Source organism: Pimephales promelas, chromosome 6, assembly GCF_988280905.1.
Source record: "Pimephales promelas chromosome 6, fPimPro1.hap1.1, whole genome shotgun sequence".
Lineage (NCBI taxonomy): Eukaryota > Metazoa > Chordata > Actinopteri > Cypriniformes > Leuciscidae > Pimephales > Pimephales promelas.
The window spans coordinates 26,180,604-26,194,821 of NC_142774.1; the positions used below are offsets into that span (position 1 = coordinate 26,180,604).

General features: G+C 40.4%; 12 non-coding genes across 12 annotated transcripts; all 12 read left to right on the forward strand.

Moving 5' to 3' along the window:
• The first annotated feature begins 212 nt into the window (after positions 1–212).
• On the forward strand, positions 213–426 carry LOC148978661 (small nucleolar RNA U3). The gene has a single exon (XR_016169172.1). It is a non-coding gene; the product is annotated as a small nucleolar RNA U3 (small nucleolar RNA).
• Positions 427–1,422: 996 nt separating this feature from the next.
• On the forward strand, positions 1,423–1,636 carry LOC148978662 (small nucleolar RNA U3). Its single transcript, XR_016169176.1, has one exon. It is a non-coding gene; the product is annotated as a small nucleolar RNA U3 (small nucleolar RNA).
• Positions 1,637–2,612: 976 nt separating this feature from the next.
• On the forward strand, positions 2,613–2,826 carry LOC148978663 (small nucleolar RNA U3). The gene has a single exon (XR_016169100.1). It is a non-coding gene; the product is annotated as a small nucleolar RNA U3 (small nucleolar RNA).
• A 976-nt stretch (positions 2,827–3,802) lies between these two features.
• LOC148978664 (small nucleolar RNA U3) lies at positions 3,803–4,016 on the forward strand. The gene has a single exon (XR_016169108.1). It is a non-coding gene; the product is annotated as a small nucleolar RNA U3 (small nucleolar RNA).
• Positions 4,017–5,012: 996 nt separating this feature from the next.
• On the forward strand, positions 5,013–5,226 carry LOC148978665 (small nucleolar RNA U3). The gene has a single exon (XR_016169117.1). It is a non-coding gene; the product is annotated as a small nucleolar RNA U3 (small nucleolar RNA).
• A 977-nt stretch (positions 5,227–6,203) lies between these two features.
• On the forward strand, positions 6,204–6,417 carry LOC148978666 (small nucleolar RNA U3). Its single transcript, XR_016169178.1, has one exon. It is a non-coding gene; the product is annotated as a small nucleolar RNA U3 (small nucleolar RNA).
• A 976-nt stretch (positions 6,418–7,393) lies between these two features.
• LOC148978667 (small nucleolar RNA U3) lies at positions 7,394–7,607 on the forward strand. The gene has a single exon (XR_016169068.1). It is a non-coding gene; the product is annotated as a small nucleolar RNA U3 (small nucleolar RNA).
• A 994-nt stretch (positions 7,608–8,601) lies between these two features.
• Positions 8,602–8,815, forward strand: LOC148978668 (small nucleolar RNA U3). The gene has a single exon (XR_016169161.1). It is a non-coding gene; the product is annotated as a small nucleolar RNA U3 (small nucleolar RNA).
• Positions 8,816–9,791: 976 nt separating this feature from the next.
• Positions 9,792–10,005, forward strand: LOC148978669 (small nucleolar RNA U3). Its single transcript, XR_016169084.1, has one exon. It is a non-coding gene; the product is annotated as a small nucleolar RNA U3 (small nucleolar RNA).
• A 996-nt stretch (positions 10,006–11,001) lies between these two features.
• Positions 11,002–11,215, forward strand: LOC148978670 (small nucleolar RNA U3). Its single transcript, XR_016169134.1, has one exon. It is a non-coding gene; the product is annotated as a small nucleolar RNA U3 (small nucleolar RNA).
• A 996-nt stretch (positions 11,216–12,211) lies between these two features.
• On the forward strand, positions 12,212–12,425 carry LOC148978671 (small nucleolar RNA U3). Its single transcript, XR_016169085.1, has one exon. It is a non-coding gene; the product is annotated as a small nucleolar RNA U3 (small nucleolar RNA).
• Positions 12,426–13,421: 996 nt separating this feature from the next.
• Positions 13,422–13,635, forward strand: LOC148978672 (small nucleolar RNA U3). The gene has a single exon (XR_016169135.1). It is a non-coding gene; the product is annotated as a small nucleolar RNA U3 (small nucleolar RNA).
• Positions 13,636–14,218: the final 583 nt, after the last annotated feature.

Below are 14,218 nucleotides of genomic sequence, written 5' to 3' on the forward strand. Positions count from 1 at the left end.
CGGGTAGCTAAGCTTACAAAAAAGTATGACATTCCACATATCTTAACAGTAACAGTAGGCTTCAAAGAGATTTTGGAAGTCCTTTCTGCTTTTGGCTCCGATATATGTCATTGTCAAGTAAACTTTAAAGCCCACAAAATTCAAATAGGCAAAACCCTTTCAGAGGAGAGGTGCAGCAGAATGGAATGCCGATTGAGTTAACATAAACCGTTAAGACTATATTTTCAGGGATCATTTCTATAGTTCTTTGCTTGGAAATGTGTTTCGAAAGGGTTTGTCTCCCAACCCACGATGATGAGTCATGATGCTCCTTCCTGAGCGTGAATTGGGCACAGATCGGCAACTTTGGTTGTGAGCTCTGTGTCGTTGATGAACGTTCAGTATTGCTTTTTGCAATATTGACGGAAGGAGTATGTTCTGAGTGGTGTTGGGCATGGAAGTCCTCTTTTGGTTTTTCTTTGTTTTTGCATCTGTAGGTCACATGCAGAAAATTGTATTGAAAGGCAGAACCATTTGCAATGATGCATGAATCTGTGTTGTATAAGAAGCAGTTGCAAAAAATGGGTGTAATGTTATAGAGTGCATTGGATATGTGCTTAAAGTGATGTCAGGCATTGCAAGTTTTCAAAGAATGCAATCAACGTCAAGTGTCTGAAATGCCCACGTTATCATTTGTGGGTAGGTGCGGGACTTTTTCGTTGGACGTCAACTCTGTGTCGTTGATGAAGTTTCTGTGTAGCTTTTGTCGATGTTGAAGAAAGGGGTAAAATCTGAGCGTTGTTTGACATTTGTGCCTTTTGAGAAAGGGGATTGTTTTAGAAACTTTTCTGGAATGCGTTGTGGCAATCCAATATTGAAAAGAGGAGCCCCGGACCAATGGAGCAGCTCCCGGCTAGGAAAAGACATCAGTCATGAGCATTTCCACCAAATCAATTTCTAAACTTGGAACCACCCACTGCTGTAGGCAATGATGGCCCAATCGAGGTCACAGTACAATTGGGAACTCTACTACACTCAAGGATAGATGGTTCTGAGTACAGAATCCTTTCTTATGAGGTGCTGAAGCACACGTTGGCCAAGAGAGAAACCGACTGAAGAGTAAGAAGACAGAAACAGACTTGGAACATCTTTTCCTTTTTATCTACATAACTTTTCTTATCAAAGATTTTCTTCATTTAGCTTCAACAAATATTAACTAGAAAGCATGACACGGGTAGCTAAGCTTACAAAAAAGTATGACATTCCACATATCTTAACAGTAACAGTAGGCTTCAAAGAGATTTTGGAAGTCCTTTCTGCTTTTGGCTCCGATATATGTCATTGTCAAGTAAACTTTAAAGCCCACAAAATTAAAATAGGCAAAACTCTTTCAGAGGAGAGGTGCAGCAGAATGGAATGCCGATTGAGTTAACATAAACCGTTAAGACTATATTTTCAGGGATCATTTCTATAGTTCTTTGCTTGGAAATGTGTTTCGAAAGTGTTTGTCTCCCAACCCACGATGATGAGTCATGATGCTCCTTTCTGAGCGTGAATTGGGCACAGATCAGCGAATTTGGTTGTGAGCTCTGTGTCTTTGATGAACGTTCTGTGTTGCTTTTTGCAATATTGAAGAAAGGAGTATGTTCTGAGTGGTGTTGGGCATTGAAGTCCTGTTTTGGTTTTTCTTTGTTTTTGCATCTGTAGGTCACATGCAGAAAATTTTGCAATGATGCATGAATTTGTGTTGTATAAGAAGCAGTTGCAAAAAATGGGTGTTATGGTAAAGAGTGCATTGGATATGTGCTTAAAGTGATGACAGCCATTGCACGTTTTTAAAGAATGCAATCAACGTCAAGTGTCTGAAATGCCCACGTTATCATTTGTGGGTAGGTGCGGGACTTTTTCGTTGGACGTCAACTCTGTGTCGTTGATGAAGTTTCTGTGTAGCTTTTGTCGATGTTGAAGAAAGGGGTATAATCTGAGCGTTGTTTGACATTTGTGCCTTTTGAGAAAGGGGATTGTTTTAGAAACTTTTCTGGAATGCGTTGTGGCAATCCAATATTGGAAAGAGGAGCCCAGGACCAATGGAGCAGCTCCCGGCAAGGAAAAGACATCAGTCATGAGCATTTCCACCAAATCACTTTCTAAACTTGGAAACACCCACTGCTGTAGGCAATGATGGCCCAATCGAGGTCACAGTACAATTGGGAACTCTACTACACTCAAGGATAGATGGTTCTAAGTACAGAATCCTTTCTTATGAGGTGCTGAAGCACACGTTGGCCAAGAGAGAAACCGGCTGAAGAGTAAGAAGACAGAAACAGACTTGGAACATCTTTTCTTTTTGATCTACATAACTTTTCTTTTCAAAGATTTTCTACATTTAGCTTCAACAAATATTAACTACAAAGCATGACACGGGTAGCTAAGCTTACAAAAAAGTATGACATTCCACATATCTTAACAGTAACAGTAGGCTTCAAAGAGATTTTGGAAGTCCTTTCTGCTTTTGGCTCCGATATATGTCATTGTCAAGTAAACTTTAAAGCCCACAAAATTCAAATAGGCAAAACCCTTTCAGAGGAGAGGTGCAGCAGAATAGAATGCCGATTGAGTTACCATAAACCTTTAAGACTATATTTTCAGGGATCATTTCTATAGTTCTTTGCTTGGAAATGTGTTTCGAAAGTGTTTGTCTCCCAACCCACGATGATGAGTCATGATGCTCCTTCCTGAGCGTGAATTGGGCACAGATCGGCGTCTTTGGTTGTGAGCTCTGTGTCGTTGATGAACGTTCTGTGTTGCTTTTTGCAATATTGAAGAAAGGAGTATGTTCTGAGTGGTGTTGGGCATTGAAGTCCTGTTTTTGTTTTTCTTTGTTTTTGCATCTGTAGGTCACATGCAGAACCGTTTGCAATGATGCATGAATGTGTGTTGTATAAGAAGCAGTTGCAAAAAATGGGTGTTATGGTAAAGAGTGCATTGGATATGTGCTTAAAGTGATGTCAGCCATTGCACGTTTTTAAAGAATGCAATCAACGTCAAGTGTCTGAAATGCCCACGTTATCATTTGTGGGTAGGTGCGGGACTTTTTCGTTGGACGTCAACTCTGTGTCGTTGATGAAGTTTCTGTGTAGCTTTTGTCGATGTTGAAGAAAGGGGTAAAATCTGAGCGTTGTTTGACATTTGTGCCTTTTGAGAAAGGGGATTGTTTTAGAAACTTTTCTGGAATGCGTTGTGGCAATCCAATATTGAAAAGAGGAGCCCAGGACCAATGGAGCAGCTCCCGGCTAGGAAAAGACATCAGTCATGAGCATTTCCACCAAATCAATTTCTAAACTTGGAAACACCCACTGCTGTAGGCAATGATGGCCCAATCGAGGTCACCGTACAATTGGGAACTCTACTACACTCAAGGATAGATGGTTCTGAGTACAGAATCCTTTCTTATGAGGTGCTGAAGCACACGTTGGCCAAGAGAGAAACCGGCTGAAGAGTAAGAAGACAGAAACAGACTTGGAACATCTTTTCCTTTTTATCTACATAACTTTTCTTATCAAAGATTTTCTTCATTTAGCTTTAACAAATATTAACTAGAAAGCATGACACGGGTAGCTAAGCTTACAAAAAAGTATGACATTCCACATATCTTAACAGTAACAGTAGGCTTCAAAGAGATTTTGGAAGTCCTTTCTGCTTTTGGCTCCGATATATGTCATTGTCAAGTAAACTTTAAAGCCCACAAAATTCAAATAGGCAAAACCCTTTCAGAGGAGAGGTGCAGCAGAATGGAATGCCGATTGAGTTAACATAAACCGTTAAGACTATATTTTCAGGGATCATTTCTATAGTTCTTTGCTTGGAAATGTGTTTCGAAAGTGTTTGTCTCCCAACCCACGATGATGAGTCATGATGCTCCTTCCTGAGCGTGAATTGGGCACAGATCGGCGACTTTGGTTAAGAGCTCTGTGTCGTTGATGAACGTTCAGTGTTGCTTTGTGCAATATTGAAGAAAGGAGTATGTTCTGAGTGGTGTTGGGCATTGAAGTCCTCTTTTGGTTTTTCTTTGTTTTTGCATCTGTAGGTCACATGCAGAAAATTTTATTGAAAGGCAGAACCATTTGCAATGATGCATGAATCTGTGTTGTATAAGAAGCAGTTGCAAAAAATGGGTGTAATGTTAAAGAGTGCATTGGATATGTGCTTAAAGTGATGTCAGGCATTGCAAGTTTTCAAAGAATGTAATCAACGTCAAGTGTCTGAAATGCCCACGTCATCATTTGTGGGTAGGTGCGGGACTTTTTCGTTGGACGTCAACTCTGTGTCGTTGATGAAGTTTCTGTGTAGCTTTTGTCGATGTTGAAGAAAGGGGTATAATCTGAGCGTTGTTTGACATTTGTGCCTTTTGAGAAAGGGGATTGTTTTAGAAACTTTTCTGGAATGCGTTGTGGCAATCCAATATTGGAAAGAGGAGCCCAGGACCAATGGAGCAGCTCCCGGCTAGGAAAAGACATCAGTCATGAGTATTTCCAGCAAATCACTTTCTAAACTTGGAACCACCCACTGCTGTAGGCAATGATGGCCCAATCAAAATCACAGTACAATTGGGAACTCTACTACACTCAAGGATAGATGGTTCTAAGTACAGAATCCTTTCTTATGAGGTGCTGAAGCACACGTTGGCCAAGAGAGAAACCGGCTGAAGAGTAAGAAGACAGAAACAGACTTGGAACATCTTTTCCTTTTTATCTACATAACTTTTCTTTTCAAAGATTTTCTACATTTAGCTTCAACAAATATTAACTACAAAGCATGACACGGGTAGCTAAGCTTACAAAAAAGTATGACGTTCCACATATCTTAACAGTAACAGTAGGCTTCAAAGAGATTTTGGAAGTCCTTTCTGCTTTTGGCTCCGATATATGTCATTGTCAAGTAAACTTTAAAGCCCACAAAATTCAAATAGGTAAACCCTTTCAGAGGAGAGGTGCAGCAGAATAGAATGCCGATTGAGTTACCCCTAAACCTTTAAGACTATATTTTCAGGGATCATTTCTATAGTTCTTTGCTTGGAAATGTGTTTCGAAAGTGTTTGTCTCCCAACCCACGATGATGAGTCATGATGCTCCTTCCTGAGCGTGAATTGGGCACAGGTCGGCGTCTTTGGTTGTGAGCTCTGTGTCGTTGATGAACGTTCTGTGTTGCTTTTTGCAATATTGAAGAAAGGAGTATGTTCTGAGTGGTGTTGGGCATTGAAGTCCTGTTTTTGTTTTTCTTTGTTTTTGCATCTGTAGGTCACATGCAGAACCGTTTGCAATGATGCATGAATGTGTGCTGTATAAGAAGCAGTTGCAAAAAATGGGTGTTATGGTAAAGAGTGCATTGGATATGTGCTTAAAGTGATGTCAGCCATTGCACGTTTTTAAAGAATGCAATCAACGTCAAGTGTCTAAAATGCCCACGTTATCATTTGTGGGTAGGTGCGGGACTTTTTCGTTGGACGTCAACTCTGTGTCGTTGATGAAGTTTCTGTGTAGCTTTTGTCGATGTTGAAGAAAGGGGTAAAATCTGAGCGTTGTTTGACATTTGTGCCTTTTGAGAAAGGGGATTGTTTTAGAAACTTTTCTGGAATGCGTTGTGGCAATCCAATATTGAAAAGAGGAGCCCAGGACCAATGGAGCAGCTCCCGGCTAGGAAAAGACGTCAGTCATGAGCATTTCCACCAAATCAATTTCTAAACTTGGAACCACCCACTGCTGTAGGCAATGAATGCCCAATCGAGGTCACCGTACAATTGGGAACTCTACTACACTCAAGGATAGATGGTTCTGAGTACAGAATCCTTTCTTATGAGGTGCTGAAGCACACGTTGGCCAAGAGAGAAACCGGCTGAAGAGTAAGAAGACAGAAACAGACTTGGAACATCTTTTCCTTTTTATCTACATAACTTTTCTTATCAAAGATTTTCTTCATTTAGCTTCAACAAATATTAACTAGAAAGCATGACACAGGTAGCTAAGCTTACAAAAAAGTATGACATTCCACATATCTTAACAGTAACAGTAGGCTTCAAAGAGATTTTGGAAGTCCTTTCTGCTTTTGGCTCCGATATATGTCATTGTCAAGTAAACTTTAAAGCCCACAAAATTCAAATAGGCAAAACCCTTTCAGAGGAGAGGTGCAGCAGAATAGAATGCCGATTGAGTTACCCCTAAACCTTTAAGACTAAATTTTCAGGGATCATTTCTATAGTTCTTTGCTTGGAAATGTGTTTCGAAAGTGTTTGTCTCCCAACCCACGATGATGAGTCATGATGCTCCTTTCTGAGCGTGAATTGGGCACAGATCGGCGAATTTGGTTGTGAGCTTTGTGTCTTTGATGAACGTTCTGTGTTGCTTTTTGCAATATTGAAGAAAGGAGTATGTTCTGAGTGGTGTTGGGCATTGAAGTCCTGTTTTGGTTTTTCTTTGTTTTTGCATCTGTAGGTCACATGCAGAAAATTTTGCAATGATGCATGAATTTGTGTTGAATAAGAAGCAGTTGCAAAAAATGGGTGTAATGTTAAAGAGTGCATTGGATATGTGCTTAAAGTGATGTCAGCCATTGCAAGTTTTCAAAGAATGCAATCAACGTCAAGTGGCTGAAATGCCCACGTTATCATTTGTGGGTAGGTGCGGGACTTTTTCGTTGGACGTCAACTCTGTGTCGTTGATGAAGTTTCTGTGTAGCTTTTGTCGATGTTGAAGAAAGGGGTAAAATCTGAGCGTTGTTTGACTTTTGTGCCTTTTGAGAAAGGGGATTGTTTTAGAAACTTTTCTGGAATGCGTTGTGGCAATCCAATATTGGAAAGAGGAGCCCAGGACCAATGGAGCAGCTCCCGGCTAGGAAAAGACATCAATCATGAGCATTTCCACCAAATCACTTTCTAAACTTGGAACCACCCACTGCTGTAGGCAATGATGGCCCAATCGAGGTCACCGTACAATTGGGAACTCTACTACACTCAAGGATAGATGGTTCTGAGTACAGAATCCTTTCTTATGAAGTGCTGAAGCACACGTTGGCCAAGAGAGAAACCGGCTGAAGAGTAAGAAGACAGAAACAGACTTGGAACATCTTTTCCTTTTTATCTACATAACTTTTCTTATTAAAGATTTTCTTCATTTAGCTTCAACAAATATTAACTAGAAAGCATGACACGGGTAGCTAAGCTTACAAAAAAGTATGACATTCCACATATCTTAACAGTAACAGTAGGCTTCAAAGAGATTTTGGAAGTCCTTTCTGCTTTTGGCTCCGATATATGTCATTGTCAAGTAAACTTTAAAGCCCACAAAATTCAAATAGGCAAAACCCTTTCAGAGGAGAGGTGCAGCAGAATGGAATGCCGATTGAGTTAACATAAACCGTTAAGACTATATTTTCAGGGATCATTTCTATAGTTCTTTGCTTGGAAATGTGTTTCGAAAGTGTTTGTCTCCCAACCCACGATGATGAGTCATGATGCTCCTTCCTGAGCGTGAATTGGGCACAGATCGGCGACTTTGGTTGTGAGCTCTGTGTCGTCGATGAACGTTCAGTGTTGCTTTTTGCAATATTGAAGAAAGGAGTATGTTCTGAGTGGTGTTGCATGGAAGTCCTCTTTTGGTTTTTCTTTGTTTTTGCATCTGTAGGTCACATGCAGAAAATTTTATTGAAAGGCAGAACCATTTGCAATGATGCATGAATCTGTGTTGTATAAGAAGCAGTTGCAAAAAATGGGTGTAATGTTAAAGAGTGCATTGGATATGTGCTTAAAGTGATGTCAGGCATTGCAAGTTTTCAAAGAATGCAATCAACGTCAAGTGTCTGAAATGCCCACGTTATCATTTGTGGGTAGGTGCGGGACTTTTTCGTTGGACGTCAACTCTGTGTCGTTGATGAAGTTTCTGTGTAGCTTTTGTCGATGTTGAAGAAAGGGGTATAATCTGAGCGTTGTTTGACATTTGTGCCTTTTGAGAAAGGGGATTGTTTTAGAAACTTTTCTGGAATGCGTTGTGGCAATCCAATATTGGAAAGAGGAGCCCAGGACCAATGGAGCAGCTCCCGGCAAGGAAAAGACATCAGTCATGAGCATTTCCACCAAATCACTTTCTAAACTTGGAAACACCCACTGCTGTAGGCAATGATGGCCCAATCGAGGTCACAGTACAATTGGGAACTCTACTACACTCAAGGATAGATGGTTCTAAGTACAGAATCCTTTCTTATGAGGTGCTGAAGCACACGTTGGCCAAGAGAGAAACCGGCTGAAGAGTAAGAAGACAGAAACAGACTTGGAACATCTTTTCTTTTTAATCTACATAACTTTTCTTTTCAAAGATTTTCTACATTTAGCTTCAACAAATATTAACTACAAAGCATGACACGGGTAGCTAAGCTTACAAAAAAGTATGACATTCCACATATCTTAACAGTAACAGTAGGCTTCAAAGAGATTTTGGAAGTCCTTTCTGCTTTTGGCTCCGATATATGTCATTGTCAAGTAAACTTTAAAGCCCACAAAATTCAAATAGGCAAAACCCTTTCAGAGGAGAGGTGCAGCAGAATGGAATGCCGATTGAGTTACCATAAACCGTTAAGACTATATTTTCAAGGATCATTTCTATAGTTCTTTGCTTGGAAATGTGTTTCGAAAGTGTTTGTCTCCCAACCCACGATGATGAGTCATGATGCTCCTTCCTGAGCGTGAATTGGGCACAGATCGGCGTCTTTGGTTGTGAGCTCTGTGTCGTTGATGAATGTTCTGTGTTGCTTTTTGCAATATTGAAGAAAGGAGTATGTTCTGAGTGGTGTTGGGCATTGAGGTCCTGTTTTTGTTTTTCTTTGTTTTTGCATCTGTAGGTCACATGCAGAACCGTTTGCAATGATGCATGAATGTGTGTTGTATAAGAAGCAGTTGCAAAAAATGGGTGTTATGGTAAAGAGTGCATTGGATATGTGCTTAAAGTGATGTCAGGCATTGCAAGTTTTCAAAGAATGCAATCAACGTCAAGTGTCTGAAATGCCCACGTTATCATTTGTGGGTAGGTGCGGGACTTTTTCGTTGGACGTCAACTCTGTGTCGTTGATGAAGTTTCTGTGTAGCTTTTGTCGATGTTGAAGAAAGGGGTATAATCTGAGCGTTGTTTGACATTTGTGCCTTTTGAGAAAGGGGATTGTTTTAGAAACTTTTCTGGAATGTGTTGTGGCAATCCAATATTGGAAAGAGGAGCCCAGGACCAATGGAGCAGCTCCCGGCAAGGAAAAGACATCAGTCATGAGCATTTCCACCAAATCACTTTCTAAACTTGGAAACACCCACTGCTGTAGGCAATGATGGCCCAATCGAGGTCACAGTACAATTGGGAACTCTACTACACTCAAGGATAGATGGTTCTAAGTACAGAATCCTTTCTTATGAGGTGCTGAAGCACACGTTGGCCAAGAGAGAAACCGGCTGAAGAGTAAGAAGACAGAAACAGACTTGGAACATCTTTTCTTTTTGATCTACATAACTTTTCTTTTCAAAGATTTTCTACATTTAGCTTCAACAAATATTAACTACAAAGCATGACACGGGTAGCTAAGCTTACAAAAAAGTATGACATTCCACATATCTTAACAGTAACAGTAGGCTTCAAAGAGATTTTGGAAGTCCTTTCTGCTTTTGGCTCCGATATATGTCATTGTCAAGTAAACTTTAAAGCCCACAAAATTCAAATAGGGAAAACCCTTTCAGAGGAGAGGTGCAGCAGAATGGAATGCCGATTGAGTTAACATAAACCGTTAAGACTATATTTTCGGGGATCATTTCTATAGTTCTTTGCTTGGAAATGTGTTTCGAAAGTGTTTGTCTCCCAACCCACGATGATGAGTCATGATGCTCCTTCCTGAGCGTGAATTGGGCACAGATCGGCGACTTTGGTTGTGAGCTCTGTGTCGTTGATGAACGTTCAGTGTTGCTTTTTGCAATATTGAAGAAAGGAGTATGTTCTGAGTGGTGTTGGGCATGGAAGTCCTCTTTTGGTTTTTCTTTGTTTTTGCATCTGTAGGTCACATGCAGAAAATTTTATTGAAAGGCAGAACCATTTGCAATGATGCATGAATCTGTGTTGTATAAGAAGCAGTTGCAAAAAATGGGTGTAATGTTAAAGAGTGCATTGGATATGTGCTTAAAGTGATGTCAGGCATTGCAAGTTTTCAAAGAATGCAATCAACGTCAAGTGTCTGAAATGCCCACGTTATCATTTGTGGGTAGGTGCGGGACTTTTTCGTTGGACGTCAACTCTGTGTCGTTGATGAAGTTTCTGTGTAGCTTTTGTCGATGTTGAAGAAAGGGGTATAATCTGAGCGTTGTTTAACATTTGTGCCTTTTGAGAAAGGGGATTGTTTTAGAAACTTTTCTGGAATGCGTTGTGGCAATCCAGTATTGGAAAGAGGAGCCCAGGACCAATGGAGCAGCTCCCGGCAAGGAAAAGACATCAGTCATGAGCATTTCCACCAAATCACTTTCTAAACTTGGAAACACCCACTGCTGTAGGCAATGATGGCCCAATCGAGGTTACAGTACAATTGGGAACTCTACTACACTCAAGGATACATGGTTCTAAGTACAGAATCTTTTCTTATGAGGTGCTGAAGCACACGTTGGCCAAGAGAGAAACCGGCTGAAGAGTAAGAAGACAGAAACAGACTTGGAACATCTTTTCTTTTTAATCTACATAACTTTTCTTTTCAAAGATTTTCTACATTTAGCTTCAACAAATATTAACTACAAAGCATGACACGGGTAGCTAAGCTTACAAAAAAGTATGACATTCCACATATCTTAACAGTAACAGTAGGCTTCAAAGAGATTTTGGAAGTCCTTTCTGCTTTTGGCTCCGATATATGTCATTGTCAAGTAAACTTTAAAGCCCACAAAATTCAAATAGGCAAAACCCTTTCAGAGGAGAGGTGCAGCAGAATAGAATGCCGATTGAGTTACCATAAACCTTTAAGACTATATTTTCAGGGATCCTTTCTATAGTTCTTTGCTTGGAAATGTGTTTCGAAAGTGTTTGTCTCCCAACCCACGATGATGAGTCATGATGCTCCTTCCTGAGCGTGAATTGGGCACAGATCGGCGTCTTTGGTTGTGAGCTCTGTGTCGTTGATGAACGTTCTGTGTTGCTTTTTGCAATATTGAAGAAAGGAGTATGTTCTGAGTGGTGTTGGGCATTGAAGTCCTGTTTTTGTTTTTCTTTGTTTTTGCATCTGTAGGTCACATGCAGAAAATTTTATTGAAAGGCAGAACCATTTGCAATGATGCATGAATCTGTGTTGTATAAGAAGCAGTTGCAAAAAATGGGTGTAATGTTAAAGAGTGCATTGGATATGTGCTTAAAGTGATGTCAGGCATTGCAAGTTTTCAAAGAATGCAATCAACGTCAAGTGTCTGAAATGCCCACGTTATCATTTGTGGGTAGGTGCGGGACTTTTTCGTTGGACGTCAACTCTGTGTCGTTGATGAAGTTTCTGTGTAGCTTTTGTCGATGTTGAAGAAAGGGGTATAATCTGAGCGTTGTTTGACATTTGTGCCTTTTGAGAAAGGGGATTGTTTTAGAAACTTTTCTGGAATGCGTTGTGGCAATCCAATATTGGAAAGAGGAGCCCAGGACCAATGGAGCAGCTCCCGGCAAGGAAAAGACATCAGTCATGAGCATTTCCACCAAATCACTTTCTAAACTTGGAAACACCCACTGCTGTAGGCAATGATGGCCCAATCGAGGTCACAGTACAATTGGGAACTCTACTACACTCAAGGATAGATGGTTCTAAGTACAGAATCCTTTCTTATGAGGTGCTGAAGCACACGTTGGCCAAGAGAGAAACCGGCTGAAGAGTAAGAAGACAGAAACAGACTTGGAACATCTTTTCTTTTTGATCTACATAACTTTTCTTTTCAAAGATTTTCTACATTTAGCTTCAACAAATATTAACTACAAAGCATGACACGGGTAGCTAAGCTTACAAAAAAGTATGACATTCCACATATCTTAACAGTAACAGTAGGCTTCAAAGAGATTTTGGAAGTCCTTTCTGCTTTTGGCTCCGATATATGTCATTGTCAAGTAAACTTTAAAGCCCACAAAATTCAAATAGGCAAAACCCTTTCAGAGGAGAGGTGCAGCAGAATGGAATGCCGATTGAGTTAACATAAACCGTTAAGACTATATTTTCGGGGATCATTTCTATAGTTCTTTGCTTGGAAATGTGTTTCGAAAGTGTTTGTCTCCCAACCCACGATGATGAGTCATGATGCTCCTTCCTGAGCGTGAATTGGGCACAGATCGGCGACTTTGGTTGTGAGCTCTGTGTCGTTGATGAACGTTCAGTGTTGCTTTTTGCAATATTGAAGAAAGGAGTATGTTCTGAGTGGTGTTGGGCATGGAAGTCCTCTTTTGGTTTTTCTTTGTTTTTGCATCTGTAGGTCACATGCAGAAAATTTTATTGAAAGGCAGAACCATTTGCAATGATGCATGAATCTGTGTTGTATAAGAAGCAGTTGCAAAAAATGGGTGTAATGTTAAAGAGTGCATTGGATATGTGCTTAAAGTGATGTCAGGCATTGCAAGTTTTCAAAGAATGCAATCAACGTCAAGTGTCTGAAATGCCCACGTTATCATTTGTGGGTAGGTGCGGGACTTTTTCGTTGGACGTCAACTCTGTGTCGTTGATGAAGTTTCTGTGTAGCTTTTGTCGATGTTGAAGAAAGGGGTATAATCTGAGCGTTGTTTAACATTTGTGCCTTTTGAGAAAGGGGATTGTTTTAGAAACTTTTCTGGAATGCGTTGTGGCAATCCAGTATTGGAAAGAGGAGCCCAGGACCAATGGAGCAGCTCCCGGCAAGGAAAAGACATCAGTCATGAGCATTTCCACCAAATCACTTTCTAAACTTGGAAACACCCACTGCTGTAGGCAATGATGGCCCAATCGAGGTTACAGTACAATTGGGAACTCTACTACACTCAAGGATAGATGGTTCTAAGTACAGAATCTTTTCTTATGAGGTGCTGAAGAACACGTTGGCCAAGAGAGAAACCGGCTGAAGAGTAAGAAGACAGAAACAGACTTGGAACATCTTTTCTTTTTAATCTACATAACTTTTCTTTTCAAAGATTTTCTACATTTAGCTTCAACAAATATTAACTACAAAGCATGACACGGGTAGCTAAGCTTACAAAAAAGTATGACATTCCACATATCTTAACAGTAACAGTAGGCTTCAAAGAGATTTTGGAAGTCCTTTCTGCTTTTGGCTCCGATATATGTCATTGTCAAGTAAACTTTAAAGCCCACAAAATTCAAATAGGCAAAACCCTTTCAGAGGAGAGGTGCAGCAGAATAGAATGCCGATTGAGTTACCATAAACCTTTAAGACTATATTTTCAGGGATCCTTTCTATAGTTCTTTGCTTGGAAATGTGTTTCGAAAGTGTTTGTCTCCCAACCCACGATGATGAGTCATGATGCTCCTTCCTGAGCGTGAATTGGGCACAGATCGGCGTCTTTGGTTGTGAGCTCTGTGTCGTTGATGAACGTTCTGTGTTGCTTTTTGCAATATTGAAGAAAGGAGTATGTTCTGAGTGGTGTTGGGCATTGAAGTCCTGTTTTTGTTTTTCTTTGTTTTTGCATCTGTAGGTCACATGCAGAACCGTTTGCAATGATGCATGAATGTGTGCTGTATAAGAAGCAGTTGCAAAAAATGGGTGTTATGGTAAAGAGTGCATTGGATATGTGCTTAAAGTGATGTCAGCCATTGCACGTTTTTAAAGAATGCAATCAACGTCAAGTGTCTAAAATGCCCACGTTATCATTTGTGGGTAGGTGCGGGACTTTTTCGTTGGACGTCAACTCTGTGTCGTTGATGAAGTTTCTGTGTAGCTTTTGTCGATGTTGAAGAAAGGGGTAAAATCTGAGCGTTGTTTGACATTTGTGCCTTTTGAGAAAGGGGATTGTTTTAGAAACTTTTCTGGAATGCGTTGTGGCAATCCAATATTGAAAAGAGGAGCCCAGGACCAATGGAGCAGCTCCCGGCTAGGAAAAGACGTCAGTCATGAGCATTTCCACCAAATCAATTTCTAAACTTGGAACCACCCACTGCTGTAGGCAATGAATGCCCAATCGAGGTCACCGTACAATTGGGAACTCTACTACACTCAAGGATAGATGGT